The sequence below is a fragment of the Lathyrus oleraceus genome, chromosome 2 (genome assembly GCF_024323335.1).
Source record: "Lathyrus oleraceus cultivar Zhongwan6 chromosome 2, CAAS_Psat_ZW6_1.0, whole genome shotgun sequence".
Taxonomy (NCBI): Eukaryota; Viridiplantae; Streptophyta; class Magnoliopsida; order Fabales; family Fabaceae; genus Lathyrus; species Lathyrus oleraceus.
This window is the reverse complement of record NC_066580.1, coordinates 347,788,893-347,808,142: the sequence shown is the minus strand read 5'-3', so window position 1 is coordinate 347,808,142 and position 19,250 is coordinate 347,788,893.

Below are 19,250 nucleotides of genomic sequence, written 5' to 3'. Positions count from 1 at the left end.
TCGATGTTGATATTCCATCTTTTTCCTGGATAATTTCCTTGCGCTCACAATTTATTCCCAGCGAGTCATCTTTCGTCTACCCTGTTGTTGGTAACGATTGTTTCTCCCTTGATTGGTCATCATTATATACCTAGTTTTGGTATCCCGATGCCTTTCTCTTTCGGTTGATTTATCCTTTATTAACCCAGTAACCGGTTGTGGATAATCTTCCATGCAAGTATACTATCTACGTTCTGACGGTAATAGATAGTATATCTCATGCACTCTCTAGTTGAAGCCTTTTGTCCTTCCCCAGTTGAGTAAGATTCATTCCCCCTTTGCAGAGTTAACCCTTGTTGTTCATCCTAGTTGATGACGGTTACTCTTCTGTGGTTTTCTACCCAGTATCCGGTAGATGTAATCCCCTTTTTCACGGTTATCATTATCCAATATTTGGTATTGATATTCCCTCCTTCTTTCGGATAATTGCTCTGATTAAGCAATTTTATCCCCAACGGGTCCTTTTTCATTTACCGTTTGCCGGTAATGTTTGTTGCTCCCTTTGATTGGTCATCATTTAATACCTAGTTTTGGTATCCTGATGCTTTTCTCTGTCGGTCGATTTATCCTTTATTAACCCAGTAAACGGTTGTGGATAATCTTCCATGCGAGTATATTATCTACGTTCCGACGATAATAGATAATATATCTCATGCACTCTTTGGTCGAAGCCTTTTGTTCTTCCCCAGTCGAGTAAGATTCGTATCCCTATTTTGGAATCGAATGTCCATCCCATAATCGAGTTTGCGTTTCGCCCTCTTTTTGGATGATGAGTGTTTTGGGAATATTCCCCAATTCACGCTTTGGTTGGTCACTTATTATATGCCCAGTAACCGGTATCCCTGGTGTTCCTTCCCTTCTGCTCCCTATTATGACTTTGGTCCCCTGTGGAGTCAGATTTTCCTGAGTTGAGATATACCTTTTAGGTCTTCCTCAGATGATTTGGTTGATTGATATCTCTCACCCTTATACCGGTCTTAGATATTCATTCTTCCCGAGCTTGTTGTTCTCTCACCCTTATACCGGTGATCAGATCACATTGTCTCATTGAGCTTGTTACCCAGTAACCGGTAACACCTTATCCCGCTGCTTCCCCAGGAGTGTTCTTTTTTAAGACATCCCCAGCGAAGTCCTTTAGTGGATTGTTTTTGTCCGGATTTTTATCCGAAGTATCCATTGCATATAGTTTTGCTGTGTTGGCATATTCCCCAATACATGCATTTTCCCCGGCAGGGATATTTTGTTCAAATCTTTCCCCAGCCTGAGTCTGGATTTTTATATGAAGTATCCATTGCGGATAGTTTTGCTGGTTGGCATATTCCCCAATACATGCATTTTCCCCGACAGGGATATTTTGTTCAAATCTTTCCCCAGCCTGAGTCCGGATTTTTATCCGAAGTATCCATTGCGGATAGTTCTGCTGTGTTGGCATATTCCCCAATACATGCATCTTTGAGTTAGCTAGAGTCTTTCCAATGGATTTATTCCCTTTGGAAACTCTTCTCCCCAGCTTCAAGTTGTGACCTGCTCACGCAATTTATCTCCTTTTCTATCCCCATAAGAGTCCCTGGTAGAGTCTCTATCCCTAGTGAGTGTATTACTCCAATGGATTGTCAATTTCTCCAGTTGTCTTTTCTTCTTTGTGGACACATATCCCCACAGAGTTTGTTTGTTTTGCATACATACATTTGCATCATGAGGTCTCTTAGGGACCAAAATTTGTCTCTTTGTTATTATTTAAGCCCATTCTACCTCGTCGAGACGAAGATTTTAACCTTCACTTCTCCGGCTAGAATGACCTTAAATAGGGGCATCTATAAGACCCCAATTTTGTCCCTAAGATCCCTCATGGCATCATAGCATTGCATTGCATAGCCTCAAGGATCATTGAGCATCTTGGCTCCCTTTCCCTTTGGGTAGGGATCTACTGTGAGTGGTTTGAGATCACCAGGCATGCTTGAATTGTATATCATTGCTTTTTCATTTTTTTTACTAACCAAAAGCACAAAAATATGTCATTTAACATCTTTTGTTGTAGCTTAAGCAATCACCAAGTCAAGAGCTTCAAGAAGATCCTTTGTGCAAGAGATGAGGTATTTTCTTGAGATGAGGACCACATGATCATTACAAGGAGCTTACATGAGCTAGGGTTCCATTTTGAAGCCATTTCATCAAGTGGTAGAGGCTTAAGCTAATCAAGACATTCCAAGGTCATCTGAGGACCAAAAGTCAACTGTGCAGTCAACTGAGGGCTATGAGGTGGGGAAATGAGTTGAAACACCTCAATCATGTTCAAATGAGCTCCATACATCATTCTAATCATCCATCTTGAGGATTCAAAGGTCATGGCAAAAGTTACTAAAAATAGAAAATGACCTAAAATTCAAAGTTTCCAAATTTGGCAAGTTTTTGGCCCACATTCAACTTGACTTGTCAATGTCAAATAAGTTTCAAATGGATTTTTGGTGAACATGAAAGTTGTAAATTTTTGTCTCCCCTTTCCAAAAAGTCCTAATTCATGTCCATATGAGGAATGGTTGAGAAGTTATGGTCATTTGATCACAAGGTGTGCATGGAAATTTAAAATGGCATAACTTTTGATACAATGCTCCAATTTGGTTCATTCTTTTTGCAAAATGCTCCACATGTTCAAGGCATCTCAAAATGATATCACTTGGCTCAATTGTGCAAAAGAATCATGGCCAAATGCTCATTATTTCACATGTGTTCATTTTGAAGAAAATATTCATTATTCATTTTTGGCTTATGATACAAGCAAAATAACAATTCCATCATGACCATTGGATGATTTTGAGTGAATTCAAAGCTTAACATGGAGCTGTACACGTGGATTATGGCTACATAAGCTCAATTTGCATTTTTGCAAGATGCTTGAAATCTCATTAATCATGATTAACCATTGGCTTAAGTGATTAGCAACATCATTAGCATGGGATATAAAAGCTCAAACCCTAATCATAACTACAGAACAGAACCAATTCAGATCTGAAAATTCTAAACTCCCTCCAATTTCTCTCTCTTTGAATTTGGATTTTCTCCACACAAACACCAAAAATTATTGCATATTCTTGATCATCATCATTCACTGATCAAGAATCATCATCTGTTTGGATCAATTAAGCCAGAATTCGAGCAGTTCATGTACATGAGCATGGCGATGGAATTTGAAAATTGAAGAAGAATCAAGTGGTTTCAAGTATTCCTGTTTGCACAAAGCTTCAAGGCAAGATCAAAGGAGAAGATCTGGAGCTTATGAGCGCTTGAGAACACGATTTCAGCAACCTGCATTTCCAGATGATGCAAAATTCATCATCTCTTTTTGATGTTTTAAGGTCATAAATGTGTAGATCCTGTTGTGTAGAGCTCGTACATGTGTTTAGATTTGATTTTGGTTGAGTATTGAGGTTGTATGATGAACTGAATTTTTGATCATGAATATGTTTCTCTTCGATCTGGAAAACCTGTTGAGAATTAGATGAAATTGATTGCATATTTGGAATGTACATGGAAAACTGGTTCGAATGATGTATGCATCTTGAATTTCTGGAAAATTTTTGGTCGGAGTCCGCAGGAGTTGGCCGGGGAAGACGACCGGAGCTACCACTCCGGAGTCTGAGGTGTACTTAGGGTTTGACTGTGTGATTCCATGTGGCCTACTGCGTGTACAAGTGATTGGCTGGGATTTGTTTGACTAGCCACGCGTGTTTGTTGGCTGCTGAGTGTGTTGCTGACGCGTTTAATGAAACGCGGCGTTTTGCCCATTCAAATGTGGAGCGTTGGATTTGGCGCGCGCTAGATCGCGTGGATGTGATATTTTATGATTTGATTTGAATATTTGCTTTTCCCTCCATTTCCTTTCATATTTCATTTATTTTGTTCATTTTGTTTAATTCATTAAAAATTCAAAAATGATCCAAATGAGCTCTAATTTTTTTTTCATAGTTTTATTTTGATGTCTAGTTTTTTATGGTATTAATTTCATGAAATGTTGATGTCTGGTTTGTGATGTGTGAATTTTTGAATCCATGTGGTGTTAATTTGATATGTTGCATTCAATGCATTGTGAAATCCTCATTGTTGAGCCAATTGATCCCATTTTTTGCATGCTTGATAGTCATACATGATGTGAATTTTTGGTCACTGGTTTGAAATTTTTCTCACATGTTATCATTGTTTTTGACACATAGAGAATAATGTGACAATTTGTGTCACATTTTTGACATTGAATTGTTACATTTTTGTTCACATAGCATTTGAATCTTTCTGGATTTGATCTTTTGCATATTGCTTGTTCATGACATGAGGAACTTGTATGAAAAATTTGCAAGTCATTGCATGCATTTCTATTTTGATGTGAATTTTCTAAGTTGGAAGTTCATTTGATGCACATTTTTTGTCCTTGCATTACATAGGTCATTTGAGATACTTGCTTATTGATTTGATGCTGGTCCTTTTGAGGACATCTTGTGGATTGTTTGAATGTGCATTGTGTAAAAGATTGGGTTCTGTTTTGATCATTTGATTTGGTTTTGAATCTAGTCTTTGCACTAGTGTTTTGTACATAAACTAACCTTGTTTTGTGTTTCAGGTTTGGACATTTAGCATTGATGGTTGATTTGTTCTCACTTTGTGAGATGCAAATGATTTGAGTACTAACCTTTGTTTGTTTTGTAGGATTTTAAGTGATATGCTTGAGCTCATGAGTTCATTTGAATGCTTGGGCATTGTTCACTGAATTGTGTAATTGTTGGAAGGATTCACTGTTTGTCTGTTGGTTTTATAACTGAAATATTAACTGTTTAGTCTTTGTACAGGTACCTTAGTTGCTTGCTTGCTTTTGCTTTTGCTTAAGCTTTGGATTATGGTTGATACACCATTTAGGTAGTTATCTTCTTACTTCATGTAGTCTGGAAGTCCTGTCACCTTTTTGGCAGGCATTTTGCTGGCAAGTCTTCCTTCAGAGGCTCTGTTTGTGTTTGTTTACAATTGTGCCAAAGACCTCCAAGAGAGGCATGTGTTACTTGATAAGTCCTCCAAGAGTAGAGGCAATTGACGGATAAAAGGGATTAGTAGCCAATCCCCCGTTATTCAGTGAGTCGTTCTTTATGCTCGCACCACGTGCCGATCCTTTTGAACATGTACCCAAGATCTTTGTCCAGTGTCTGTCAAGTGGAATAGGATCCCACTTTCTGGATCCCCACGCTTTCTTTTTCATGAGCTCACCCTGGCCAGGGTTAAGAGCATGAGGTCTCATCCTCATTACCATTTTGATCAGCTTCACCCTAACTTTCAATGTTAGTGGTTAAGAGCTACAGATTACCCATTACAGTTTGGCTTGTTTGTCGAGGTTGACATGACCCCTCTTGACTAAAGCCCACCCATTGTTTGAGCCTCTTGTATGTATATAGTGCGTGATGTTTGTTTGCTTGTGAACTTTTGATGTGTGTGCTCTTGAACTAGGAGTTTCCCTTTGAGCTTAATTGAAAGATCATTATCATGTTCATCCATGTGGAAGTTACAAGAATCATTGAGGATCTCTTATGAGACTTGGTTGATTGCTTATGCTTTGTGCTTGCTTATTCCAAAGGATGGGATCTACTTGGATCATCAATATGATCTCAAGAGAGGAACTCCTAGTGTGGTTTTATTTAATATCCCTCACCTTTTTGTTCTTTTTAGGACTTACCCCTTTCTTCTTCTTCTCTCCACCCTAACCCAAACCAAAACCTTTTTGTGCAAACATTTGACTATTGTTTTCAACATTAGAAACCTAAACCTTATGCTTTTGATTTTCAAACTTTATTTTCATAACACTCATTTTGAATTGAATCTTTAAGTCAACTTTGACCATTTTTGTATATACTTCTAATTGGTAAATATAACCCATTCAAATGTTTCTTTTGTGGTTTCAATGATCACTTCTTAATCAAATTTTTCATAACCTTTAGCTATTAGGTTTGAGTTATCTTTGTGGTAGATGTAATACTCACCTATATCCTTAGTGATGGACAATGAGTCTTCCATGCTTATTATAGGGTTAACCCCTCACTAGCATGTTGAAGTTATCCTCACATGGTGGATTTGTGGTTTTAGGTTGAGTTTTCTCCCTTTGATAACAAAAGACCTTAAGGCTTTTGGACCAATCAATCCACTCATTCATTTTGAGATTTTTACCCCGAACTACGAGGTTTTGATCCTAATCTTTTATAAGAGGGTACGTAGGCAATGGGTTTATCCATCCAAACACAAAATGTAAATAACTTGTATATTCTCTTCTCATGTCTTCAATCATGTTTGCATAAATAAAAATTTCACAAAAACAATAACCTTTGCAACAAGTGTGAAAAGGGCTCCCTAGGAGTACCTAGGATGTTTTGGGTGCCTAACACCTTCCCATTGCATAACCAACCCCCTTACCCAGATCTCTGTTTCTTTTACTAGTTTTATTTGTAAAACTTTTAGGTTTTTGTTCGCTTTCTAACCATTCCTTTGGATAAATAGAAGTGCAGTGGCGACTCGACTTTGTATGATTTACCTTGGATTTAGTCAATATCTCCAATGGTAACGAATACACCGCTACACTTAGGATGACTAGTCTCCTTTTCTCTTGTATTTTTCATTTGGTTTCTGAAGTTGTACTCAGTGTAATCCTTCCAATTATATAAGTGAAAAGAGATTTTTATGGTCATATCAAATTGTTGCAATTGTTGTTAAGTATACATATATTTGTAAATGATATAGTAAGTTCCTTGAAAATAAAAATAAATAAACAAGCATTGCATTTCATGCACAATTTGCATAAGCAGGTTTCTCTTTCGCTAGATGTCTCATTGGTGTTTCTCCTGTGCTTCAGCCAAGCGGACTCATCAGTTCAATACTCGTGCCAATCATCTGAGAATCATGGAACATCTTGAGCAAGAGAACAGAGAGTTGAAGGACGAGATCGCTCGACTGACTGCCATGGTGGAGTCAGTGTTGGCTGCTCAGAGTCAATCTTCTCCAATGCCCGCAACTCTTTCTCCTCAAAGGACTGTCATTTCAGAGGTGGCTACCTCTACCATGCCCGTTGCTATCGCCCACTTTGCGCCTGCTATGCCTGCCGGATTCCCGTGGGGAATGCCGCCGAACTTCACGCCTGAAGACTTTGCGCCTACTTTTCCTTCTATGCCGGCATCTAGACTGGTCATGTTTGTGCCATCTCCCGTTGTGCACACCTTACCTCGTGTAGAGGACACCATTTATCATTTTGAGTCGTCTGAGGGTCCGGATGTTTATGGGAAAATGGACGAAATGAAGGATCTGTTTCTTGATCTGCTTAAGGAATTGAAGACGTTGAGAGGTAAGGACTTGATTGGGAAGAGTGCTGCCGAGTTATCTCTGGTGCCGAATGTGAAGATTCTAGTGAAGTTCAAAGTGCCTGATTTTGAAAAATACAAAGGGAACACATGTCCGCTCAGCCATCTGGTGATGTATGCCCACAAGATGTCTACCCAAACTGACAATGATCAATTTTTTATACACTACTTCCAAGACAGTTTGACCGGTGCTGCGCTCCGTTGGTATATGGGATTGGACAATGCAAGCATTCACACTCTCAACGACTTGGGAGAAGCTTTTGTTAAACAATATAAGTACAACATGGATATGGTGCCTGATAGAGACCAGCTGAGATCTATGTCTCAGAAGGATAAAGAGACATTCAAAGACTATGCGTAGAGGTGGAGAGAATTGGTTGCTCAAATCACTTCTCCTTTAGAGGAGAAGGAAATGACAAAAATCTTTTTGAAGACCCTGAGTTCATTTTATTATGAGCGTCTGATTACCAGTGCCCCCAGTGACTTTACCGAAATGGTAAATATGGGGATAAGGCTTGAGGAGGGTGTCCGAGAAGGACGTTTGTCAAAGGAGGAAGCATCATCAAGTAAGAGATATGGCAGCAGTTTTGGGAAGAAGAAAGATAGTGAAGCTAATGCAATTTCTAATGGAAGGCAGAGGAGGCCTCATATCAGAAAGAATCAACCATCCCATCAACACCATCATCAAGTATCTTCAGTAATTCCAGTATTTTCGAATAATCAATTAGTACCAATTCAACAACAACAACGTCAACAGCAACAACCACAACAACGAACAAACACCTACAACAACAACAATACCAGCAATCACCATCAACAAAACTTTGAGAGGAAGAAGGTCTCTTTTGACCCGATTCCTATGACGTATGTTGAACTATACCCATCTTTGGTTCTCAAGAACCTACTCCAACCAAGAAACCCTCCACAAATTCCAGAACCACTTCCATGGTGGTACAAGCCTGAACTCCGTTGTGCTTTTCATCAAGGAGCACCCGGGCATGACATTGAGAACTGCTATTCTCTCAAGTACGAAGTTTGGAAGCTGATAAAGAGTGGAATGGTATCCTTCGAGGACCGTGCACCGAAAGTGAAAGCAAATCCATTGCCCGCTCATGGGAATTCTTCTGTTAATATGGTGGACGGTTTTCCCAGGGAGTTTAAAGTGTTTGATGTTTGTTTTATTCGGAGGTCCTTAGTGTCAATACATAAGTACATTTGTATGGTGAGTGATTGTGAGCACGACCATGATGGTTGTGCTACTTGCAATGTCAACCCGAGAGGTTGTGAGGTTGTGAAAAGGGACATCCAGCGGTTGATAGATGAAGGCATGATTCAAATTGTTCAATCCCGTCATGTAAATGATGATGTGAATGTCATAGTGCCCATTTTCAAGAATCCCGAGAGAGTGGTGATTCAGTACAGCAGCAATAATAGTAACAGCGTCAGCAACAGATCGGTATCGCCGTTGGTCATACGGTTAGCGGGTCCAGTCCCGTATTCATCCGATAAAGTTGTTCCATATCAGTACAATGCAACAATGATGAAGGATGGTCAAGAGGTCCCATTGTCTACGACCAGCTCTATAGTGAGCATTGCTGATGTTACCAAGGTGACCCAAAGTGGTCGTGTGTTTGGGCCGGTGTTCCCAAAAGATAAAGAAGAATCAACTGTCAGTAAGAAAGTGGAAGTGCTTGCTGTAGATCCGGTTAGTGCTTCAAAAGGTCAGTCTGGTGAATCCAGCAATTTGAAGGCTATGATGATGATGAGGTACTTCGTTTGATCAAAAAGAGTGAGTTCAATATGGTGGAGTAGCTGCTCCAAACCCCCTCAAAAATTTCAGTACTGTCTGTGCTTATGAATTCAGAAATGCACAGAGAAGCACTACAAAAAGTTCTTGAGCAAGCATTTGTGGAACATGATGTTATGGTGGATCAATTCGATCATATTGTGGCTAACATCACTTCCTGTAACAATCTCAGTTTCTGTGATGAAGAACTCCCTGAGGAGGGTAGAAATCATAACTTGGCTTTGCATATCTCTATGAATTGCAAAGATGATGCTTTGTCTAATGTGTTTGTTGACACCGGGTCGTCACTGAATGTGCTGCCAAAGTCAACTCTGTCAAAGCTACCATATCAAGGAGCACCCATGAGGTATAACGGTGTAATCGTCAAAGCTTTTGACGGTTCATGCAAAACAGTTATTGGTGAAGTGGACCTTCCAGTAAAGATAGGTCCGAGTGATTTTCAAATTACTTTTCAAGTAATGGATATCCACCCGGCCTACAGTTGTCTTTTGGGAAGGCCATGGATCCATGAAGCGGGAGTTGTTACCTCCACATTGCATCAGAAGCTCAAATTTGTAAAAACTGGAAAACTTGTTATTGTTGGCGGGGAAAAGGCGTTGTTGGTTAGCCACCTGTCATCTTTCTCTTATGTTGAACCTGAGGACGAGGTTGGAACTCCTTCCCAAGCCTTATCTATTGTTGCTGAAAAGAGAGTTTGGGCACTTATGTCCTCATTGAAAGATGCAAAGAAGATTGTTGAAGAAGGCAATGTTGATCAGTGGGGGCGCATGGTAGAAGTCTCCGATAACAAAGGTGGAACCGGTCTGGGCTTTCAGTGAGGTTCATCAACTGTAAGATCAGAGGATATGCAACTTAGCTTCCATAGAGGAGGGTTCATTCATGGCAATGAACAACACTTAGTTGCTGTGCTAAAGGATGACGAAGAGAAAGACTACACCAATTTTGTGATGCATGGAAAGGCTTGCAACAATTGGACTGTTGTTGATATTCCTGTTATTTTGCATCGGTCTAAGTAATTGCTTTTATATGTTTTAAAAAAAAATCCTTCTCCTATGCCTAAGGGGGAAGTGAACATTGTTTGGGCATTTTGAAATTGATCATTAATAAAATTAATTCTATTCATCCACATCTATGATGTTTTGTTTTTACTTTTTGCTTTATTCTGAAAATGGTAATCACAAAAAACATAAATAAACAATATAATTGTCCATCTGCATAATATTTGGTCACAAATTCACTTCTCTAAGATCAAAATATCAAATCATTATGCAGGTTGGTTTCTAATCCCATTGAATGCAACGGTCCTTCTCCTTCTCCAAATTTTGAATTCCCTGTGTTTGAGGCCGAGGAGGAAAGTGATGAAGAAGTGAGTGATGAATTATCTCGTCTTCTTGAGCATGATGAAGAGACCATTCAGCCGTTTGAAGAGCAAATTGAGTTAGTCAACTTGGGTTCCGAGGATGATGTGAAGGAAGTCAAGATTGGGTCTCGACTGTGTCTAGATGTTAAGAAGGGGTTGATTGATCTTCTTCAAGAGTATTCAGATGTGTTCGCTTGGTCCTATCAAGACATGTCTGGTTTGGATTATGAGATTGTGGAGCATAGATTACCGTTGAAGCCAGAATGCCCGCCACTTAAGCAGAAGTTAAGGAGAACGCATCTTGATATGGCAGTGAAGATCAAAGAATAACTGCAGAAGCAGATTGATGCCGGTTTCCTTGTGACCGCTGAGTATCCGCAATGGGTGGCCAGTATTGTGCATGTGCCGAAAAAAGATGGAAAAGTCTGCATGTGTATCGATTATAGAGATTTGAATAAATCCAGTCCGAAAGATGATTTCCCTCTGCCACACATTGATATATTGGTAGATAACACTACTAAATTCAAAGTCTTTTCGTTTATGAATGGATTTTCCGAATATAATCATATCAAGATGGCACCCGAGGATATGGAGAAGACCATATTCATTACACCTTGGAGAACATTCTGTTATAGAGTGATGCCTTTCGGTTTAAAGAGTGGTGATGCAACTTACCAGAGAGCCATGACTACTCTTTTTCATGATATGATGCATAAAGAGATTGAAGTTTATGTCGATGACATGATTGCTAAATCAATTGATGAAGAGGAACATGTTGAGCATTTGTTGAAGCTTTTCCAGCGTTTGAGAAAGTATAAACTCCCCTTGAATCCCAATAAGTGTACTTTTGGTGTTTGTTCTGGTAAGTTGTTGGGCTTTATTGTCAGCGAGAAGGGTATTGAAGTTGATCCTGCCAAGGTCAAAGCAATACAAGAGATGCCTGCGCCCAAATCTGAGAAGCAAGTCAGAGGTTTTCTCGGTCGCTTGAATTATATCTCAAGATTCATTTCACACATGACTGCCACATGTGTGCCTATATTCAAGCTTCTTCGGAAAGATCAGTCTTGTGATTGGACCGAAGATTGCCAGAAAGTTATTGACAGTATCAAGGAATATTTGCTTGAGCCTCCGATTTTGTCTCTGTCTGTGGAAGGAAGACCATTGATCATGTATTTAACTGTGCTTGAAGATAGTACGGGTTGTGTTCTAGGTCAGCAAGATGAGACTGGATAGAAAGAATTCGGGATTTACTACCTCAGTAAGAATTCACCGACTGTGAGACTCGGTATTCTATGCTGGAGAAAACTTGTTGCGCATTGGCTTGGGCTGTTAAGCGTTTGCGTCAGCATATGTTGAATCATACCACTTGGTCGATATCCAAAATGGATCCAATCAAGTATATATTTGAGAAGCCTGCTTTAACTGGGAGGATTGCCCGTTGGCAGATGTTGTTATCAGAGTTTGATATCGAATACCGATCTCAAAAAGCGATCAAAGGTAGTATCTTGGCTGACCATTTGGCTCACCAACCAATTGAAGATTATTAGTTAGTGCAGTATGACTTTCCTAATGAAGAGATCTTGTACTTGAAAATGAAAGATTGTGATGAACCATTGCTTGAAGAAGGGCCAGAACCTAGTTCCCGTTGGGGCATGGTATTTGATGAAGCTGTTAATCAATATGGAAATGGCATTGGAGTAGTGATCATTACTCCTCAAGGCATGCATCTACCATTTACAGCTAGATTGGCTTTCAAGTGTACAAACAATATGGCAGAATATGAAGCCTGCATTATGGGGCTCGAAGAGGCCATTGATCTCAGAATCAAGCATTTAGATGTCTTCGGAGATTCCGCTTTGGTTGTAAATCAAATCAAAGGTGAATGGGAGAAGAATCAACTCGGTTTAATACCGTATAGAGATTATGCGAGGAGGATTTCAAATTTCCTTGGTTGAGAATCATCATAACCCAATTGTTATCGATGAGATCAGGAGGGTGTCGCATTACGCGAAAAACCGGCGGGAAACAAGAACAACAGAGCCGCCACCGTGCGTTATTTATCCCAAAAGAGGGAAAGGAAACGCTCAGAGTAAACCTGGAAAAAGCATGGTCTTGCGACCAAAGAGAATGGGATCGGGAGTCGGTTATGCGAAGGGAAGGTATTAGCACCCCTACGCATCCGTCGTACTCGACGGGATCCACGCACAATAGGAAGGGAAATGGTTGCTAAAACACTGCTCAAACACACACACACTGGCTGGAAGAGACACAAGAAACAAACAAAACTGACTCGGCAGGATATCGCATCCTGGGCCTACTTAGTCTATCAAGCGTAGACATCAGAGTCCAAGTAGTTCGGACAGGGGAAACGACACATGCTCGCTAGGATGTCGCATCCTATGCATACGTATCTCCTTTGGACGAAGGAGAATCAGAGCATTCGTAGCTCGGCTAACACGCACACAAACAAACACAGGCAAAGGCAAACGTGGAGCCTGAATGCCAATCACTGGGCTTACATCAGCATCCGAACCAAAACACACACAAGAAGGCAAACATGGAGCCTGAATGCCAATCACTGGGCTTACATCAGCATCCGAACCAAAACACACACAAGAAGGCAAACATGGAGCCTGAATGCCAATCACTGGGCTTACATCAGCATCCGAGCACACAACAAGACACAGGATGTGGAATGCCAATCGCTGGGCTTACATCCATCTCCTACACACGCAAGACAAAACAAAGACACAGGCGCCCGGAGAGATCTGCTCATCTCCTGCCTACGTACCTCATCTGGTATGAGGATCAGGGCGACGTAGTTCCCCTACGAAGGGACACAAGACTAGCCTAACTAGATGATAGAGGGAAACACAACTAGGGAGACTACGACTCGAGCCTAGCTGTTATCATGCAAGATTGTCCCTAAGTCGAGGTTTCTAGCTAACTTGCACAGGAAGCAAGCCTATCCTATTCAACACAAGCAGTAAATCAAGCATTCACAAGTAGTACACGCTATATGCACACAAAAGGGCTCAATCAAAGGGTAAGACTACAAGAGCAAGTCATCTGTACAGGGGTGGTGTTAGCTCTTAACCTTGCCATTGAGGGGCTAAGGTGAAGCTGATGAAAGGAGAGTGAAGATAAGACTTCACAGCTCTTATCCCTGGTCAGGGAGAGCTTCAGACAAAGGAGTGTGGGTTCAGAAAGGAGGAACCCTTCTACACTCAAGACTCTGACACAACTGTACATTGTACAAGATCTTGGGTTTGTGTCCCAATGCATCAACACAGTGGTGTGAGTAGGGGGACGACTCAACAGAATAGCGGGGGATAGATTGCATATCCCTTGGGTTCCGCCAATTGCCTCATAGAGGTCTTTACCTGCTTGGGGACAAAAGTAAACAATCACAAACATCGCCTCTTAAGGAGGACTTCAGACAGGTGCCTGGCCAAGTAACAGGCCAGGTCTTCCAGACTACATGGAGACAAGAATGTTATACCTCAGTGCAAATTGCTTATCAAGCAAAGCAAAGCAATCTTAGCAACTAATGTACCTGAAATCAATCAAATATCATCAGTATACCAATCACAGAACTAAACAGCAAATGGTTCACAATTAGCTATATACAGACAAACACAATCCAATGCACCAAGGTGCAAGCAACTCAAAAGCCAAACATCCTACAAAACAAAACAAGTTAGTGTACAATGTCAAATTATATCCCAATCAAAAGTGAATCCACCTCCTTAAGGTATTTTGCCTCTTAACCTGAAAATCACATTCAAACATGAGATACAAGACCACTAGGACAAGCCTAGGGTCAAAAAGGAGGAAAAAAGTCAAAACAGCAAGTGAAACATGATCAAAATCAACATTAATCAACTACAAAGAGAATCCAATTGGTCTCATGCCTAAACCATACACCAAATTAATTTCATGCACAATTTGAGTCAAGCTAGGCAATTATGAGTCATATATGATCAAACAGAATGGTCACACTCAAACAAATACCTAAACAGCTCAATAAATTCCACAAAAATTCCAGCCTAAACAGGACACATTCAATGAGCTACATGTCAATTTTCATGCCATTTGGACAAGAGGAAGTAGGCCAATGAAAATCATAAAGTCAGCAGAAATCCAAACAAGTCAACACATGGTAGCAAAATGAGCATCAACTTCAATCAAATGCCAAACAGTGAGAACAATTAAGAAATGAGTGGGACCAAATCCAAATTAACAAGGAACATGTTATGAATCACTCCATCAAATTTCACATTCATATGATATAGTATGAGCATTCCATGAGACATAGAAGTCAAGTAGTCATGCAAAGACCAAAAAATGCTAAACAGCAAACAAAAATCTCAATTAAATGGAAAATGAATCAACAATTCATGCAAAAATTCATGGTGAAACTAGACATATACAAGACACAGCATGCAAAATTTGAGATCAATTGGAAAAGCCTAGGCATGTCAAATAAATTCATGAAATTGACCTAACCTAGTGTGACACAAATTGTCACACTCAACTTGCACACATCATATCTACCAAACCAGAGATCCAAAATTCACAAACTATACATCAAAATAACCAGCAAGGAGTCAAGAATTAGCATGTGAAATTTCATTCAATTTGGATAATGTATGATCATTTCATGTTAAAAATGGTGAAACATACAAAAATTGCACACATGACAAAGATCCATAGGCCAAGCAAAAAATCTCCATGCACAACTTGAGTTATCATACCTATAAAATTCTAGACAAAATTATGAATCTAACAAAAAAACTCCCACTAAATTTGGATTAGAAATGGATTTTATATGATTTTTGTAAGTTTTGTGAAATTATTGAATGTTTATTTAAGGATTAATGAATTAATTAAGCTTGCAATGGCAGTTCCGTAAATATATGCAGCCAGTCCAAAACGCCACTATATCTCATTTATTGCGTGTCACCGTGTCATTGGTCTGTTATGGTGGGAAACACTTTTTGAATTGGCATGCGATGGAAACCGGATTCACACGTGAAAATCTCCAGAATTTGAAGCTTCTTCCTCGCGGTTCATGTGTTCTTCATTACCAGCTACGGTCACGAACAAATTGCAACGAAAATACACATGCTATATACCGTTGGAACCGGTGTTCGATGTAGATCATGAATATGCTAACGAAATCATCCAGAAGTTAACGCACAAAAAGATTCAATCAAAAGAAGTTTTGATGCATAAACTTTAATCCTAGATTTCTCTCTCAAATCTTAATGGATTTTGATTCTACAACTTGCAATGCATTCTACAATCAAAGATCTACAATATCCACATCACAATTTTGAAAATCGTTAGAGTCGGATTCCAACCTTAGTGAAGTGCAGCTGTGGAATTCGTGGCTTTTAGATCTTCAATGGCCAAAACAGATGAAGGATCTTGCTTTGGAAGATGATTGACACGGCTTTGGTAGCTCAGCAATACTCCAGGTGCTTGAATTCTTGATTTGCCATGGTTGAACAAGCTTGGACAGTTGGATTTTGGAGCGATTTTCTTCCACAATTCCTTCAAACAGTTCTTTAACAACACCTGCAGATGAAGAATTCACCAAGAAATTGCACGAAAATTGATGAATTATTGATGAATCTGGAAAAAAAATGTGAAAGTTCAAAGTGAAAAAAGTGAGAGAATTGTGAAATTTTCTATTTGGATATGAAGAAAATGATTAGTTCTTGCAAAACAGTTGCAATTATCTATTTATACCAAAGCTTAATCACAAAATTAATCCCAATTAGCAAAATGGAAGGTTTTGTGTTAATGTGCAATTTTCAAGCTTTGGCCAAAATGCCCTCTCTTAAACCAGCTGATTTTTCTGTCCAACTTTGGTTCAAACAAATCACAAATGACATTTGGAAGGTGTTGCAAAAAGTCCCATTTCAAAATTCCATGTATTTCTCAAATTGGACCATTTTGCCCTTGGATTTTAATTGTTGCACTTGAAAATTGACCTTTTTGTATGAAGACTTTTGGCAAAATGTGATGATGGATTATGAAAGTACACATCAAATGTGGTTTGCTCAAAGAAAAACCATCCAATTTGGCCATTCCATATGAAAGTTATGCCACTTTGATTTCGGGCATTTTTGGAAAATGACTGGACCATATCTTGCCAACCACACATGGGAATTTCAAGTTCTTGGACTTTTTGGAATGGTGAGATCAAGATCTTCAACTTTCATGTTGGACAAAATTCCATTTGAAGCTTGTATGATGAAGTAATTTTGGGGAGAAAAACTTTCCATTTTGGGCAGCTGAAATTACAGGTCACCTGCCATTTTAGGAAACTTCTTGTCTGACCTCCAAATCTTCAACCTTGGTCTTTGATATGTCAAATGAGACTTGTATGGACATGAATGAGGCCTTTTAAACCATCTCACACCTTCCAATCCATAAAATCAGGCACAGTTGACCATAGTTGACTTTCTAGGGTTTCTGGAGAAATTCAGCTTGACTGTTGAGCTTTGATCATCCAATCTTTGTCCCAATCACTTCACAATGATCCTTAGACCATATGAACTTGATAAATCAATCCTAGGGCTTTGTCCCAATGAAAATAGCACTGGCTTGCTTGTTTGACTGATTCTCCTGACCGGTTTGACCTAATTTGTTAGTGGGCTTGCACATGGGCAAATGGACAATGCAATGTTATGCAATGGACCATGTTATGCTAATGACCTAATATGAAATGAATGTACAAAAGGTAGGGTGCAAATTTGAGGTGCTACAGCTGCCCCTATTCAATCAACTGGGAACCCGAATGGCTGAGAGCAACGGGTGTCAGACTTTCAGGGTAAACAGGGATTGAATACCAAGAACCGTAGAAATTTGCACACTGCTGGGATTTGTCTTTTCTCGTTGTTTTTCTTCTTTCAAAAGCACAACCACATCCAGACATCAACACACGATGAATGGGAACAGAAAACTCAACTAGATGTCAGCGGACAACTAGGAAAAACTCAACGTTTACCAAGACCAACAGAGAGGTAAATCAACTCTACTGGGGATAACCAGGAAGGGATACAACCATACGTCAGCGAACGTAATGGGAAAAACTCAACGCTTACCGAAACCAACGGAGAGGTGAATCAGCTGGGACGACCAGGAAAAACTCGACGTTTACCAAGACCAACGGAGAGGTAACCAGACATTAATGAATGAACTGGGAATACTCGACCAGACATCATCGGACGAAAGGGAGACGCTCGATGTTTATCGACACCAACGGAGAAGGAGAAAACTCAACCAGACGCCAACGGACGAAAGGGAGACTCAACGTTTATCGACACCAACGGAGAAGGAGAAAACTCAACCAGACGCCAACGGACGAAAGGGAGACTCAACGTTTATCGACACCAACGGAGAAGGAGAAAACTCAACCAGACGTCATCGGACGAAAGGGAGACGCTCGACGTTTATCGACACCAACGGAGAAGGAGAAAACTCAACCAGACGCCAACGGACGAAAGGGAGACCACAACCGGACACCAAATAGGACGTCTACTGGGGATTCTGGCTGGGAAATCAACCAGACATTAATGAATGACTGGGAATGGGGTACACAATCAGACGTCATCGGACGAATGAGGAAAAACTCAACGTTTATCGAAACCAACGGGGAGGTAAATCCACTTGGGGAAAGGTACAACTAGACATCATAGGATGACTAGGAAAAACTCGACGTTTATCGACACCAACGGAGAGGAGGAAACTCTGAGGGGAATCATCTGGCATTACCAAATGATCTGCGGGGAATAAGCAACTAGACGTCATCGGACGCATAGGAAAAACTCGACGTTTATCGACACCAACGGAGAGGAGAAATCTTCACTAGGGAAGGAGGACGACGTTACGAACATCGAAAGATGATGTTTACCGACATCAAAAGCAAACCAGACACTACGCATGACTGGGAAAGCACCGAAATATGGTGTTTACCGACACCAAAGAAGACCAGACACTACGCATGACTGGAAATCACCGAAAAATGGTGTTTACCGACACCAAAGAAGACCAGACACTACGCATGACTGGAAATCACCGAAAGATGGTGTTTACCGACACCAAAGAAATAACACACGCGGGTGTTACCGGGATACTGACATCTACATGTCTGGGCAAGGCTAAACACTTGCAGGGGATCTCACTGGGGAACAAGGTCACTACAGCGAGCAAACAGGAAGGAACACCAAAGATACCGGGTTGTAGGTAGAAACGGGTGACCGACCACACGTGAATTGGTTTGTGTTCCAAAACACTCAACATCCTGAAGAGGGCTAGAAAAGCAGTCTTGTTAAAGGATGGATATCCGATTCCACAAGGAATACAAATCTTACTCGACTGGGGAGGACGACTTCGACCCAAGAGCGCATGAGACATATTATCTATAGCCGTCAAAACGTAGATAATAGACTCGCATGGAAGATTATCCATAACCGGGTTGCAGGTTGTTAAATGGATAAATCGACCGACATCATCCTGAAGAGAGCGAAAGCAAACTTGTTAAAGGATGGACATTCGATTCCGAACAAAGGAATACGAATCTTACTCTGATGGTGAAAAAAATCAAAAGATTGGCCAAAGAGTGCATGAGACATATTATCTATAGCCGTCAAAA